Below are 15,210 nucleotides of genomic sequence, written 5' to 3' on the forward strand. Positions count from 1 at the left end.
GTTAACGTTATCTAGTAAGTAACGCTAATTTAGCTGCTAACAATGGCCATGGTTTTTCACACTCAAATAGCCTCCATCATGGAGGTGCTAGCGAATGCAGCCGTGGCAGAGATCTGTAAACTCGTAGACGACGACTATGCAGTGTTTCGTTTGGAAATAACTCAAAGCCAGAAAGAAATCACGACATTGCGGAGGAAACTTCAGCTAATCGAACTGAAGGTGGCACGGGAGCGTGCAGAGAAGACAATGCGAGAGCGCGTCCTCGCCAGTCGTCCCAGTAGTGTCAAGATCATCGAACGATTCAGAGGAATGGCAAGAGGTACATTTTGTGGGTGGTGGGGTCCCCTTTACACATGAATTTAGATATGTTAACCAGAATTTGGTCTTGGTCAATTTTGAGATGGTATGCAATAATTCTCTTGATTACTTAGCTTGCTACAGAATCTTGCACAAAGACACTATCAAATTTACTGCATTCTATATTATTTACTAATTGAAAACAATGATGCATGGAACATAATCACTCGATCTATAAATAGTATCTCCAGTTGTGTAGTGGTGCTTGGAGAAGTGGGTATACTTACATTTTGCCCAAACATTTCCAAACGGCCCGCCCAGCGAAGGAAAGGCGTCCATGTGTGAAAAATGAGAAACCGTGACGCATTCTGAATGACCTAAAATCATGTATCCCATATTGGTCTTTTAATATCAAGCCAACCCGGAGTTGCCTCTTCACTGTTGACGTAATGAAGGTGCAATTTGAGGACTTGTGAAGCGTCTGTCTCAAACTAGACACTCTAATGTACTTGTCCTCTTGCTCAGTTGTGCACCGTGGTTCTGTGAAGGGAGTAGTACACAGCGTTGTACGAGATCTTAAGTTTCTTGGCAATTTCTCGCATGGAATAGCCTTCATTTCCCAGAACAAGAATAGACTGACGAGTTTCAGAAGAAAGTTCTTTGTTTCTGGCCATTTTGAGTCTGTAATCAAATGCTGATGCTCCAGATACTCAACTAGTCTAAAGAAGGCCAGTTTTATTGCTTCTTAAATCAGAACAACACTTTTCAGCTGTGCTAACATCATTGCAAAAGGGTTTTCTAATGATCAATTAGCCTTTTTAAAATTGTAAACTTGGATTAGCTAACACAACGTGCCATTGGAACACAGGAGTGATGGTTGCTGATAATGGGCCTCTACGCCTATGTAGATATTCCATTAAAAGTATGCCGTTTCCAGCTACGATTGTTAATGTTGTAAATGACTATGTCTACACTGTATTTCAATGGACAAAAACATTGTTTTTCTTTCAAAAACAAGGACATTTCTAAGTGACCCCAAACTTTTGAACGGTAGTGTATGTGACTATTGTACAAATCTGAGTTCGCTTCATTTAGTATAATCTTAAATTAAGATATTGAATTATTATCTAATTAATAATTGAGTCTATTGACACCGTGCACGAATGGCCAAAGGACATCTAGCCAACTTGACACAATTGTGGGAAGCATTGGAGTCAACATGGACCAGCATCCCAGTGGAATGCTTTCGACCCCTTGAATTGAGGCTGTTCTGAGGGCAAAAGGGGGTGCAACTCAGTATTAGAAAGGTGTTCTTAATGTTTTGTACATTCTGTGTATAATATAGCGTTGAGCATTTACAATAGCTAACCAATAGCTGACCATTCTTGCACCTCTTTTCCCCCAATCACTCTCTCAGGTGAAGGACATCTCACTGGAGGCCACAGGAGCTTTGTGAAGCCAGCGAGAGACAATACATGGAGAGATGACCAACCAATCACTGTTGACGATGGGAGTGGAACCTCAACCCAGGATGTTATCGTGATAGAGGTTAGTGTAATAGTATTACATCCAGGGCCTAAAACATACTTTTTTTGTATACCAGGCACTGTGGCAGGTAGATAAAAAATCATAATAGAAGCATTAATCTAACAGCCACTCAGATAAAAAATAAAAAAAAGAATTTACCAGCCAAAATATTTTTGCCGCCATAATAAAAAAAAAAAGAAAACAGATGAGCATGCATAGTAGAGGCAAAAATGTTTAGTTGCCCCTTTAAGGTTACCTTTGTCACAGGCAAGTGTCCCTGTTACTATCTCACTAGTAGAGACCTTTACCATGTATCTTTTTGCTAGCAGTGGAAGCAAACTCAAACATTGAAAGCAACCTAGCTTGTGAACAAAACAATGTAAATAGACAAACACAAGGACAAAGTCTCATTTTAGTAGACTTTTGAGTAAATTAGACCAACATTTAAGGCTGAGCGCATTGCTTCTAAAAACGAATCCTTCAGCACTTCGCCCACAGCACCCCAGACAGGCAGTGTTGCTTTGCAAGGTGGGGTAGCTATAACGTTTGAATTCAGATTTTTTTGTGCATTACCAGATATGAAACAAAACTGCAGAAATACTTTCAAAACAGCTACTGCAGCATTTATTTAGCTTTAAATCACAACTTGCACTTGTGCCATACTTTACTTTACTATTTTTATGAAATGCTTGCACTGTAGAGCCCTGAGTGTGACCACCCACCAACGTAGCAGGTGAATTAGACATTCTTACCCGCCAATGTCAAAATCTACACTCAATTGGTGGGTGTTCATTTTAGACCCTGATTACATCAAAATTACTGTATATCAAATGTGGCCAGTTTATTTCGTAAGGCTTCCCTCAGCTATTCACTTGCTTACATGTACATCCTCATTTATCTGCCATAGAGGAGCTTGTGAGACTTCCCTACGGCATTGTTATCCAATTCTACTCATGTATCGGTAATTACCTCCTTTTTTCTTGTGTTAGCCTGAAGATGCAAGTCCTGGGGTCAAGCTGGAGAGGTCTGAAGGAGAGGAGGACCCACGACACAGCAGAGACATCCAGACTGGAGTGGCCTCCCCTGTAGCCACGGAGGACCCCACCACTACCCCAGAGCTGCCCAGGACCCGACGCAGAATCACGGAGGTCAGTGGAACGCTGAACGCCGTCCTCAAGTCAGAGACAGATACAGAGACTTTAATAGGGCTGGGGCGACTGGTCTGTCCACCTGCTCCCCGCTCAGAGTATTTACTTTATGGTAACCCGAGCCCGAGGACGGTTCTGTCCCATCAGGACTCAGGTGACACGTTACAGACTGGCAATGATCCGTCTTGTTCATACGCTACAGAGATGATACCTGGTGACATGCCTGTGGGCTTAGATACACAGACTAATCCAATGAGAGGGGACTGGAACCAGTACAGTAGTAGTGTATACTCTGAAGGGTGCCTAGATAAGAAAGGAGAGGGTCTGGTTGTAGATGAGATGACTGTGAAAGTGGAGGGCGACGTTCCTGTGACATGGAATGCAGACGAGACTCACTTCGGAGAAGGACACTCGCAGGGCAGCTCCAGTGACTTCTTAGACTACAGGGAAAGCTTAGAGACAAATCTAAATGTCACCACCCACTCGCCTTTACACGCACTCAGGGATCGCGACCCAGTGTCCACGTCGATGGCACCATGCGATTCAGAGAGCAGTGTCCTTTTCGATCAGGTATTGAACTCAAAGGACCAAAGGGCCAAGGCTCAGGGAGGGGGAGCAACAACAGGCGGTAAAGAGAAGCGGTTCCTCTGCATGTTCTGTAACAAAGGCTTCAGCTGCCCCCAGAAGGTGGAGATCCACCAGAGGGTCCACACAGGAGTGAAACCCTTCAATTGTACCCAGTGTCACATGCGCTTTGCCCAGGCCTGCAACCTGAAGAGGCACCAGAGGGTCCACACAGGGGAGAAACCCTACAGCTGCCCCCAGTGTGAGAAGAGGTTCTCCCACCAACACCATCTGAAGATGCACCTGAATGTTCATATGGGAGAAAGGCCATTTGCCTGTACGTACTGCGGAAAGAAGTTCTCAGATAGGAGCTACCTCAGGATACACCAGCAGAAAAACCATTCCACTCTATAACATAGAAAGTAACCATTCCACTCGATAGCTTCTAACATTGAGATCAACCCCTGCATTAAAGACAGATGAATTTTCAGTGTTGTCAGCAGGAAAGATCCACAGATGCCTTTGGAATAAGGAGAGTAACAGATTTCAGTGTTGAATATTCCTGGGAAGAATATTGCATCCAGCTATTGTGTGATATATTTAAGCCTAAAAAGTCCGTTACATATCGTGTAGGCTATATGTTGTTCACAAATGCCTTTTTCTTTGCTTCCATTTAACTGCTTACACTGAACAAAAATATAAAGGCAACAATTTCCAAGATTTTACTGAGTTACAGTTCATATAAGGAAATCTGTCAATTTTAAATAAATAAATGAGTCTATGGATTTCACATGACTAGGCAGGGGCGCAGCCATGGATTGGCCTGGGAGGACATAGGCCCACCCACTGGGGAGCCAGGTCCAGGTAATCAGAATTAGTTTTTCCCCACAAAAGGGCTTTATTACAGACAGAAACACAAATCAGTTTCATCAGCTTTCCAGGTGGCTGTTCTCAGACTATCCCGCATGTGAAGAAGCCAGATGCAGAGGTCCTGGGCTGGCAATGTTTACACATGGTCTGCGGTTGTGAGGCCGGTTGGACGTACTGCTAAATTCTCTAAAATAATGTTGGAGGTGGCTTATGGTAGAGAAATGAACATTACATTATCTGGCAACGGCTCTTGTTGACATTCCTGCAGTCAGCATGCCAATCGCACTCTCCCTCAAAAATGTAGACATCTGTGGCATTGTGCTGTGACAAAACTGCACATTTTAGTGACCTTTTATTGTCCCCAGCACAAGGTGCACCTTTGTAATGATCATTCTGTTTAATCAGATTATTGATATACCACACCTGTCAGGTGGATGGATTATCTTGGCAAAGGAGAAATGCTCACTAACAGGGATGTAAACAAATTTGTGCACAAAATTTGAGACAAATAAGCTTTTTGTGCATATGGAACATTACGGGGATCTTTTATTTCAGCTCATGAAACCTGGGACCAACACTTTACAAGTTGCATTTATTTTTTTGTTCGGTGTGTGGGTTTTCATATGGTGTATTCAAAATGTTTATTTTTAATGAACACAAAATGGGACTTTTCATTCTAAGACTTTCAATGAGGCTCTCTTTAGCAGTGGTGGAAAAAGTACCCAAATGTCATAATTGAGTAAAAGTAAAGATGCCTTCAAAGAAAATGGCTCAAGTGAAAGTCACCCACTAAAATACTACTTGAGTGAAAGTAATTTGTTTTAAATACACTTATGTATCAAAAGTAATTTACAAACAAAGCACGTATTTAGTGCGTCCACCAGAGCAGAGGCAGTAGGGATGACCAGGGACGTTCTCTTGATCAATGTGGGAATTTGGCAATTTTCCTGTCCTGCTAAGCATTCAAAATGTAATGAGTACTTTTGGGTGTCAGGAGTTAAAAGTACATCATTTTTTTTAGGAATGTTGTGGAGTTAAAGTAAAAGATGTTAAATATAAATGGTAAAGTGCAGATAAGCAAAAAAACGCCTGCGCTGTCGTGGGTGAACAGGGAGTATAGGAGGGAACTAAGCACACACCCCTGAGGGGCCCCGTGTTGGGGTCAGCTTGGCTGATGTGCCTACCCTCACCACCTGGGCACTGCCCGTCAGGAAGTCCAGGAGAGGGGAGATGTTCACAATATACAGTGCATTCGGAAATTATGTTTTCTTAAGTACTTTACACCACTGTTCTTTAGTACACATCACATCTGATCTCACCCTATTCTGCATACACCCAACAGCGCTTTATAACCATTACACGTAAGGCCTACTAAATATAGCTACAAATCAAATGTTATTTGTCACATTAAATATGCTTCGTAAATAAAAGATGTAGACTAACAGTGAAATGCTTACTTATAGGCCCTTCCCATGCAGAAAGTAAAATTTACAAATAATAGAAAGATAATAACATGAGGAATAAATTCACAATGAGTAGCGATAACTTTGCTATATACATGGGGTACCAGTACCGATTCAATGTACAAGGTAACAGCAGTCTTATTGCTTGGGTGTAGAAGCTGTTCAGGGTTCTGTTGGTTTCATACTTGGTGCATCAGTACCAGTTGCCGTGCGGTAGCAGCAGAGAGAACAGTCCTGGGTGGCTGGAGCCTTTGACAAGTTTTGGGCCTTCCTCTGACACCACCTGGTATAGAGGTCCAGGATGGCAGAGAGCTCGGGTCCAGCGACGTGATGGGCCGTACGCACTACCCTCTGTAGCGCCTTGCGTTTGGATGCCAAGCAGTTGCCTAACCAAGCAGTGATGCAGCCAGTCAGGATGCTCTCAATGGTGCAGCTGTATAACTTTTTGAGGATCTGAGGGCCCATTCCAAATCTTTTCAGCCTCCTGAGGGGGAAATGGTGTTGTGCCCTCTTCACGCCTGTTTTGGTGTGTGTGTGTGCGCCATGTTAATTCCTTAGTGGTGTGAACACCAAGATTGAGACTCTCGACCCGCTCCACTAAAGCCCTGTGGATGGAGGTGTGCTCGGCCCTCCGTTTCCTGTATTCCACGATCAGCTCCTTTGTCTTGCTGACATTGAGGGAAAGGCTGTTGTCCTGGCACCACACTGCCAGGTCACTGATCTCCTGCCTATAGGCTGTCTCGTCGTCGGTGATCAGGCCTACTACCGTCGTGTCGTCAGCAAACTTAATGGTGGTGTTGGAGTAGTTCGCGCCCGCGCAGTCGTGGGTGAACAGGGAGTATGGGAGGGGACTAAGCACGCACCCCCGAGAGGCCCCGTGTTGAGGGTCAGCGTGGCAGATGTGCCTACCCTCACCACCTGGGGACTGCTCGCCAGGAAGTTCACAATATAGAGTGCATTCAGAAAGTATTCAGACCCCTTTGTGTTTTCCACATTTTGTTATTTACAGCTTTATTCTAAAATGTATTACATATTTATTTTTTTACTCAATCAACACACAATAGCCCACAATGACAAGGCGAACACAGGTTTTTAGAATTTTTGCCAATGTATTAAAAATAGAGAAAACATTAATGTCTTGTTACGTATGTATTCAGACCCTTTGCTATGAGACTTGAAATTGAGCTCCGGTGCATCCTGTTTCCATTGCTCATCCTTGAGATGTTTCTACAACTTGATTGGAGTCCACCTCTGGTAAATTCAATTGATTGAACATGATTTGGAAAGGCACACACCTGTTTATATAAGGTCCCATAGTTGACAGTGCATGTCAGAGCAAAAATCAAGCCATGATGTCAAAGGAATTGTCCGTAGAGCTCAGAAACAGGATTGTGTCGAGGCACAGATCTAGGGAAGGCTACCAAAAAATGTCTGCTGCATTGAAGGTTCCCAAGAACACAGTGGCCTCCATCACTCTTAAATGGAAGAAGTTGGGAACCACCAAGACTCTTCCTAGAGCTGGCCGTCTGACTAAACTGAGCAATAAGTGGAGAAGGGCCTTGGTCAGGAAAGTGACCATTAACCTGATGGCTACTCTGACAGCTCTAGAATTCTTCTGTGGAGATGGGAGAACCTTCCAGAAGGACAGCCACCTCTGTAACACTCCACCATTCAGGCCTTTATGGTAGAGTGGCCAGACGGAAGCCGCTCCTCAATAAAAGGCACATCACAACCCACTTGGAGTTTGCAAAAAGGCACCTAAAGGACTCTCAAACCATGAGAAACCAGATTCTCTGGTCAGATGAAACCAAGATTTAAACTCTTTGGCCTGAATGCCAAGCGTCACGTCTGGAGGAAACCTGGCACCATCCCTACGGTGAAGCATGGTAGTGGCAGCATCATGCTGTGGGGATGTTTTTCAGCGGCAGGGACTGAGAGACTAGTCAGGATCAAGGGAAAGATGAACGGAGCAAAGTACAGAAAGATCCTTGATGAAAACCTGCTCCAGAGCGCTCAGGACCTCAGACTGGGGCGACGGTTCACCTTCCAACAGGACAACGACCCTAAGCACACAGCCAAGACAACGCAGGAGTGGCTTCAGCACGAGTCTCTGAATGTCCTTGAGTGGCCCAGACTTGAACTCGATCGAACATCTCTGGAGAGACCTGAAAATAGCTGTGCAGTGACGCTCCCCAGCCAACCTGACAGAGCTTGAGAGGATCTGATGAAAAGAATGGGAGAAACTCCCCAAATTTTTGTAGCGTCATAGCCAAGAAGACTTGAGGCTGTAATCGCTGCCAAAGGTGCTTCAACAAAGTACTGACTAAAGGGTCTGATTACTTATGTAAATGTGATTTCAGTTTTTATTTTTAATACATTTGCAAGGGGGTCCTGAAACACCTACTGTACACTTCAAAATAGTTTAGTCAGGTTTGTCTGATGACTTTTGACTTATCATAGCTGACTCATATTTATCCACAACATCATATTTATGTCCACCATGATGGGTTTAACAACAATGAAGTCATTCTGTAACTACGGTATAGGACTCAAACATAGTGGGGATGGGTAAACACTCCATGTTGAATGTGTGTTTATCTGTGAGTGCGTTCTATCACTTGCAAGTAAATTGGTGATTTTAATTAGCTGATGCACATTGTGACAGAGCATTTGTTTGACTTTAAAATGTTTCTAATATTCACAAGTATGGCCCATCCATCATTTTTGTGTGTGCGTGTATGTCTGTGTAATCTGTATCATGGCTCTCTTCCAGGAGGAGGAGGGTCCAGAGGTGCTGCTGGTGAAGGAGGAGGAGGGTCTGGGGAACCCTGAGGGGACCATGGTCATGGAGGACAACCAGACTACACCTCCTCCTGAACCCACAGAGGAACCAGCTGAGCAGCACAGGACCAAACACAGTCTCACTGAGGTGAGCCCACTGAACTACTGTCTGTATGGTATTAGATCAAATTTTATTTGTCACATGCGCAGAATACAACAGTGAAATGCTTACTTACAAGCCCTTAACCAACAATGCAGTTTTAAGAAAAAATAAGTTAAAGTATTTACTAAATAAACTGAAGTAAACAATAAATAAAAATAAGAAAATTGAAAAATAACATAATTAAAGAGCAACAATAAAATAACAGTAACAAGGCTATATACAGGGGGTAACGGTACAGAGTCGATACGTGGGGGCACTGGTTAGTAGCGCTAATTGAGGTAATATGTACATGTAGGTAGAGGTAAAGTGACTGCATAGATAATAAACACAGAGTAGCAGCAGCGTAAAAATGGTTGGTCAATGCAAATAGTTCGGTTAGCTGTTAAGGAGTCTTATGGCTTGGGGGTAGAAGCTGTTAAGCCATTTGGACCTGTACTTGGCGCACCAGTACGGCTTGCCGTACGGTAGCAGAGAGAACAGTCTATGACTAGGGTGGCTGGAGTCTTTGGCAACTTTTAGGGCCTTCCTCTGATACTGCCTGGTATAGAGGTCTTAGATGGCAGGAAGCTTGGCCCTAGTGATGTACTGGGCCGTGCACAATACCCTCCGCATCCACAAAGCCCTCTCAGAGTACAAGTGCTGATCTAGGATCAGTTTTTCTTTTAGATCATAATGAATAAGACTATGTAGACAGGCGGGGACCTGATCTTTGATCAGCACTTCTATTTTGATACTCTTTTCGGATATAGCCCAAGGTCTTGATGAATTTTGTCTTAAGTTTGGGACTATGCCTTTGAATTATCAAACCATTTTAATGAGCGTCATGTACCGTAATTTCCGGACTATAAGCCGCAACTTTTTTCCCAGGCTTTGAATGTCGTGGCTTAAACAATGACGCGGCTAATATATGGATTTTTCCCGCTTTCAAATCAAAAAAAATATTAAACACATTCTGTGACGTGCTAATTTTTTGTCGGCATGAAGCTTTCATTAGACCAATGAAATTGCCAAACGGGTTAAGGTCAAACAACTATTTTTGTTATTTATTATTTTTTGTTTACTGTTTAGATTAAATCGAGCGCTCTCAAACTTCCCATCATTCTGATTACGGTAGTAATTTTGTCACCCTGATTCCTGGGGGCACAACAAAGTATTTGCAGCCACTCGACATCAGTGTAAATCGTGCATTTAAGGTGGCGCTCCGTGGTTCAGCGGGAGGCGTGGATGACAAGTGGGGAGAAATCCTTCACTAAAACGGGCCCGCATGCGAAGAGCAACTTATGGTCAAGTCTGCCAGTGGGTCCAGACAGCGTGGAGCATTGTCAAAAAATCCACTATCATCAACGGGTTTGGAAAGGCTGGACTGCTGCGTGTTGAAGAGGGCTCAGCGGGGGATTTGCCTCCGGATGAAAGTGACGAGAGCGACAATGAAAACGATCCAATATCGGATGAAGCAATTCTGAGGCTATTCAACTCCGACATCGAAGGAGATGGTTTCAGTGGTTTCAGTGCACAGGAGAAGGAAGATGGTGACCATGACTTTCTTGGTAGGCTACTGTTTACTGCTAATTTTGTATTTTTTGTTACAAGCCGTGTTTCGTTAAAGCCTATTTATTTTTGTTACAAGCCGTGTTTCGTTAAAGCCTGTGTAAAGTTCATTTGTTTCAATGTACCAGTAGGCACCTGCGGCTTATAGACATGTTCGGCTTATTTATGTTCAAAATAATATTTTTTTTTAATTCAGTGGGTGCTGCTTATATTCAGGTGCGCTTAATAGTCTGGAAATTACGGTAATTAAATTAACTAATGTATAAAATCTACTAACATGTTTGCATGGTACTCATAGCAGTCCCTCATTACACAATCAGAAGATGCTCCATAGCAGGGTGCTCATATCAGATTTCTTGATCCAACATCCTCTCACTCTGTATCTCTTACAGTCAGTAGACATGGAGGATGGGAAGCCTGATCTGCTGCTGGTCAAAGAGGAGACAATAGAAGATGAACCAGAGAGCACTGATCTACTGAGTGGACTAAAGATGGGGGAACAAGGTAAGGGAGAAATACATATATCCTACATACTGTAATAGATCTTCAATGGCAATAGTAATACATATAGCCTTCATACGTAATAGATCTTCAATGGGAATAGTAATACATATATCCTACATACAGTAATAGATCTTCAATGGGAATAGTAATACATATAGCCTACATACAGTAATAGATCTTCAATGGGAATAGTAATACATATAGCCTACATACAGTAATAGATCTTCAATGGGAATAGTAATACATATAGCCTACATACAGTAATAGATCTTCAATGGGAATAGTAATACATATAGCCTACATACAGTAATAGATCTTCAATGGGAATAGTAATACATATAGCCTACATATAGAATAGTGATGCAACTGGTTATTATTCTTTTATAAAATTAAATTAATACAACTTATGTTTGTATACAAAAACACACATTATAATGTATGAACTTGACCAGTTAATTGACTCAAAATATGTATGAGTTTCCCTTCAGTCAGTCAACTTCGGTGCAACATACTATGGGGAGTCGCACTCTCGCGACTTTGGTTGAAAGATCTACAATCTCACCTGACAAGGCCAATGAAATCCGTGCCTCGCTGGAAGCCCCGCCTTCCACAGGTGATAAACATGAGGCACAGATTCCTTCCTTCAATTATTCTGCTCTTCACCTCGGTGTGAACAGGAACGATTCACGATAATAAAACAAACAATTGGAAAACGAGACTTGCGTTGCGCCAACTAAACTGTCCCATAGTGGTCCTGCTTTATTGTGTGCTTAGTTGTATTTGTTCTCACGAGTTTCCTAATCACAAACAATTAGTTATTCTTCAATTTGCTGGAAGAAAATGACTAAAACGGTTAAGAAAGCGGACGAGGCGATGATTGTGTTCATTCACCCAGTCATGCAGTTATACTATTTCTCTGAAAGATTCTCACGATTTATTTGTATTTTGTCTTGGCTTGGAACACGCTCAGGCGGCCCTCGCTTGAACCAGTCTGTGAGCATTGCCACATACTGCATGCAAACTCCATGGCAAGACATGTCGCATTCTTGAGAAAGCTTGGAGTTACCGATGGCAACTTTCCTTTCCCGGATGCTGGATGCCTGGGACTGAGGTGCAGGAAACAGAGAGAGATTTGGGGCTTTGGTGGAACTAGCCTCCCAGCTAGGAGATAGTGAGCCGGCTGGTTTGTCTCCCATGATGACGTACAGGACACAGGTTTTGGATGACGACATGGTGTTCTGGACGCTCCAGGAGTTTCTCGGAAATCAAATCAAATCAAATCAAATTTATTTATATAGCCCTTCGTACATCAGCTGAAATCTCAAAGTGCTGTACAGAAACCCAGCCTAAAACCCCAAACAGCAAGCAATGCATGTGAAAGAAGCACGGTGGCTGGGAAAAACTCCCTAGGAAAAACTCCTGAGAAAGGCCAAAAACCTAGGAAGAAACCTAGAGAAGAACCAGGCTATGAGGGGTGGCCAGTCCTCTTCTGGCTGTGCCGGGTGGATATTATAACAGAACATGGGTCAAGATGTTAAAATGTTCGTAAATGACCAGCATGGTCAAATAATAATAATCATAGTAATTGTCGAGGGTGCAACAAGCACGTCCGGTGAACAGGTCAGGGTTCCGTAGCCGCAGGCAGAACAGTTGAAACTGGAGCAGCAGCATGGCCAGGTGGACTGGGGACAGCAAGGAGTCATCATGCCAGGTAGTCCTAGGGCTCAGGTCCTCCGAGAGAAAGAAAGAAAGAAAGAAAGAGAGAATTAGAGAGAGCATATTTACATTCACACAGGACACCGGATAAGACAAGAGAATACTCCAGATGTAACAGACTGACCTAGCCCCCCGACACATAAACTACTGCAGCATAAATACTGGAGGCTGAGACAGGAGGGATCAGAAGACACTGTGGCCCCATCGATGATACCCCCGGACAGGGCCAAAGAGGACTTAGTTCCCGGACAGCCACCCCCTAACGTTATGTGATAGTAGCGGATAACCTTGGTATCCAACGCATTGTTTCATAGAATTGTGCCGCAGGGTGGCTATACATTTGGAGTTGAAGTGGCCATGTTCACACCCGTGGCAAAGTCAAGGTTCGGTGGGAAGTATCAGCCCCCTGTGGTTGCCACAGTCAAGCACCACCGGCCCCTGTTTCTGGATTTCGTTGAAGAATTGATGACAACCTGGTCCAACCCGCATTCAGCTCAGCTGATGTTGCATTGGTGTGCCCTATTGATGGATCTGGAGGGGATGGATTGGGTGGGGCTGGTGCACACGCCTCCAGTCTATAGCAAGCTACCTGGCTACCTAGCTGTGGCTAACAAGGGTGGTGCTAATGCGGATCCTACGCTCCTAACAAGCATTGTCGTGGGGCTGATCCCTGTGTCTATAACTGTACTGCAGGTCTACCAGACAGAGTTTCTGCCAGGGCTTGGCATGGCTTTTGGCTGCAGGAGAGCCCTCATCTCCTGGATGAGATTCGTGTACGGCCAAACTCATTCTGTTCACGTCCGGTCACCGTTCTGGCACTCGGCAAGAGCAGGGGCGCTACTGTGGTGGCCCACTGTCATCTTTGACGTTTTCAGAGAGAGCGGGACAGACAAATGTACTCTGAGCCGAATTTGTCCTCCGGGGTTGTTTGGTTGGCCCTGGAGGCCATGCAGGGCTGTTCAAGGCCAGGAAGAGGCGTGGCGTACTTTTCCCCTTCTTTGGGGATGCTAAGCGGGCTGTCCCAGGGGCCCGGCCAGCACCAGGTCCAACCAGCCTGATTGACAGGTGCAACACAAATCTGCCTGGCACAAGCGCCGCACCGCTTCCAGGGGCGACATGATCCTGCCAAGCCGCAGGAAAGGAGACTTCAGGCAACGTTTTCCACCTAAAACATATTGTTTCAACCCCATTGTTTGCGGATGTTAAAGAGTATATTCCACATGTGAGTGCAATAAAACAGTCCCCCTCCACATTCAGCCACAAGTTTGTCGAGTGTGGTGGAAACATATTTTTCCCCGGCCACTACTGGGGGAGTCATGCCTCCTCAAATGCACTTACTGGAGACTCGCTGCCTGATCTGCCCTGGATCATGCGAATAGTGATGTCAGGCTACAATTTGTTGTACGAATCCCCACCCACGTTTTTGCGGCATCATCACGTCAACTGTTCCTCTGGCCTCAGTGCCAGTATTAAGGGAGGAAATATCCTCCTGCTCCAGAAACAGGCAGAACGAATGGTTCCTCTGTTGGAAGCCCAGGACAGTGGTTCCTGGTTCCGAAAAGGGACGGTGGTTTAAGCCCTATTCTAGACATGCGTGCCCTGAACAAGCATCTCAGAGTTCGCAAGTTCAAAATGCTCACAAACCAGTGGCCTCTTACTGTCCATGTGTCCAGGCATTGGTTCACCCCTATCGGCCTAAAGGATGCGTACTTTCTGTCCGGCCATAGTACCGCAGTCACATAAAGTTCCTGAGGTTCCATTATGAGGCGATAGCCTACACCGTTTTTGGTACTCCCGTTAGCTTGTCCCTCTCGCCTCTCGTCTTTTCACAGGTGGTGGAGGCACCCATCAGGGGCTTAGGGTGTTGGCCTATCTAGACAGTTGGCTGCTAGGCAGTCAAAGGAACAAGCAGTGTTACACACATCGAGGCTGGTGCCCCATGTTCATTCTCTAGGTTTTATTGGAAACCAGAAAAAGAGCTTCCAGCTTGTTTTACCCAATTTCGGTTGAGCCGCACAGTCGTTTTCACCAGTTCCTGCGCCTACTGGGGATGATGGCTTCTATGATGGTGGTCAGTCCCCTGAAACTATCATTGATGCAGCGTTCCAGTGCTGGGTGCTAGCAACACGCTTGGAAGCATCTCGCCACATAAACCGGTCAATTCCAGTGTCCCCGACATACCTTTGGGCACTGGCCCAGTGGAGGTATCCCCAGCTACTGTCGCAAGGGGTTCTCATGGCCCAGGTGATGTCCCGCAAGGTGGTCACAACAGATCATCCCCCCAGGGGTGGGGGCTGCGCTGTGCGATGGGTTTACTCAATTCGGAAAGTAACGGACAGTGTCATAGTGCCTGCTTATCAATTACCTGGAACTTCTGACGGTTGTACTTGGCACTCAGGAGTGGAGACTAGGGCCAACATTGCCGGAAAACGCACAGTGTCATCTATTTTTGTCATTGAGGGACCAGAGTGCCCAGTTGGAAACGATCGCTTTGGTGCACCAGTGGCCTTGTCCCAGGCGCACAGACAGGTTTGGCACGGGAGGCCGGATATTCGGTTCCAATGGGCCTGGCCCCTGAGAGGGCCAATCTGATGGCTAGAGGTTTACCGTCAAATGTTATTGCTACCAT

At 44.8% G+C, this 15,210-nt stretch overlaps 1 protein-coding gene and 1 long non-coding RNA gene across 2 annotated transcripts in view; both read left to right on the plus strand.

Annotated features, from left to right (window-relative positions):
• The window catches only part of LOC115201841 (uncharacterized), a 107,628-nt gene that overhangs the window by 8,772 nt on the left and 83,646 nt on the right, over positions 1 to 15,210 (plus strand). The window lies entirely within an intron of this gene.
• On the plus strand, positions 1,799 to 8,683 carry LOC115201953 (uncharacterized). Its single transcript, XR_003879854.1, has 3 exons — positions 1,799 to 1,845; positions 2,814 to 2,972; positions 8,643 to 8,683. It is a non-coding gene; the product is annotated as an uncharacterized LOC115201953 (long non-coding RNA).

This window comes from Salmo trutta, chromosome 11, assembly GCF_901001165.1.
Source record: "Salmo trutta chromosome 11, fSalTru1.1, whole genome shotgun sequence".
Lineage (NCBI taxonomy): Eukaryota > Metazoa > Chordata > Actinopteri > Salmoniformes > Salmonidae > Salmo > Salmo trutta.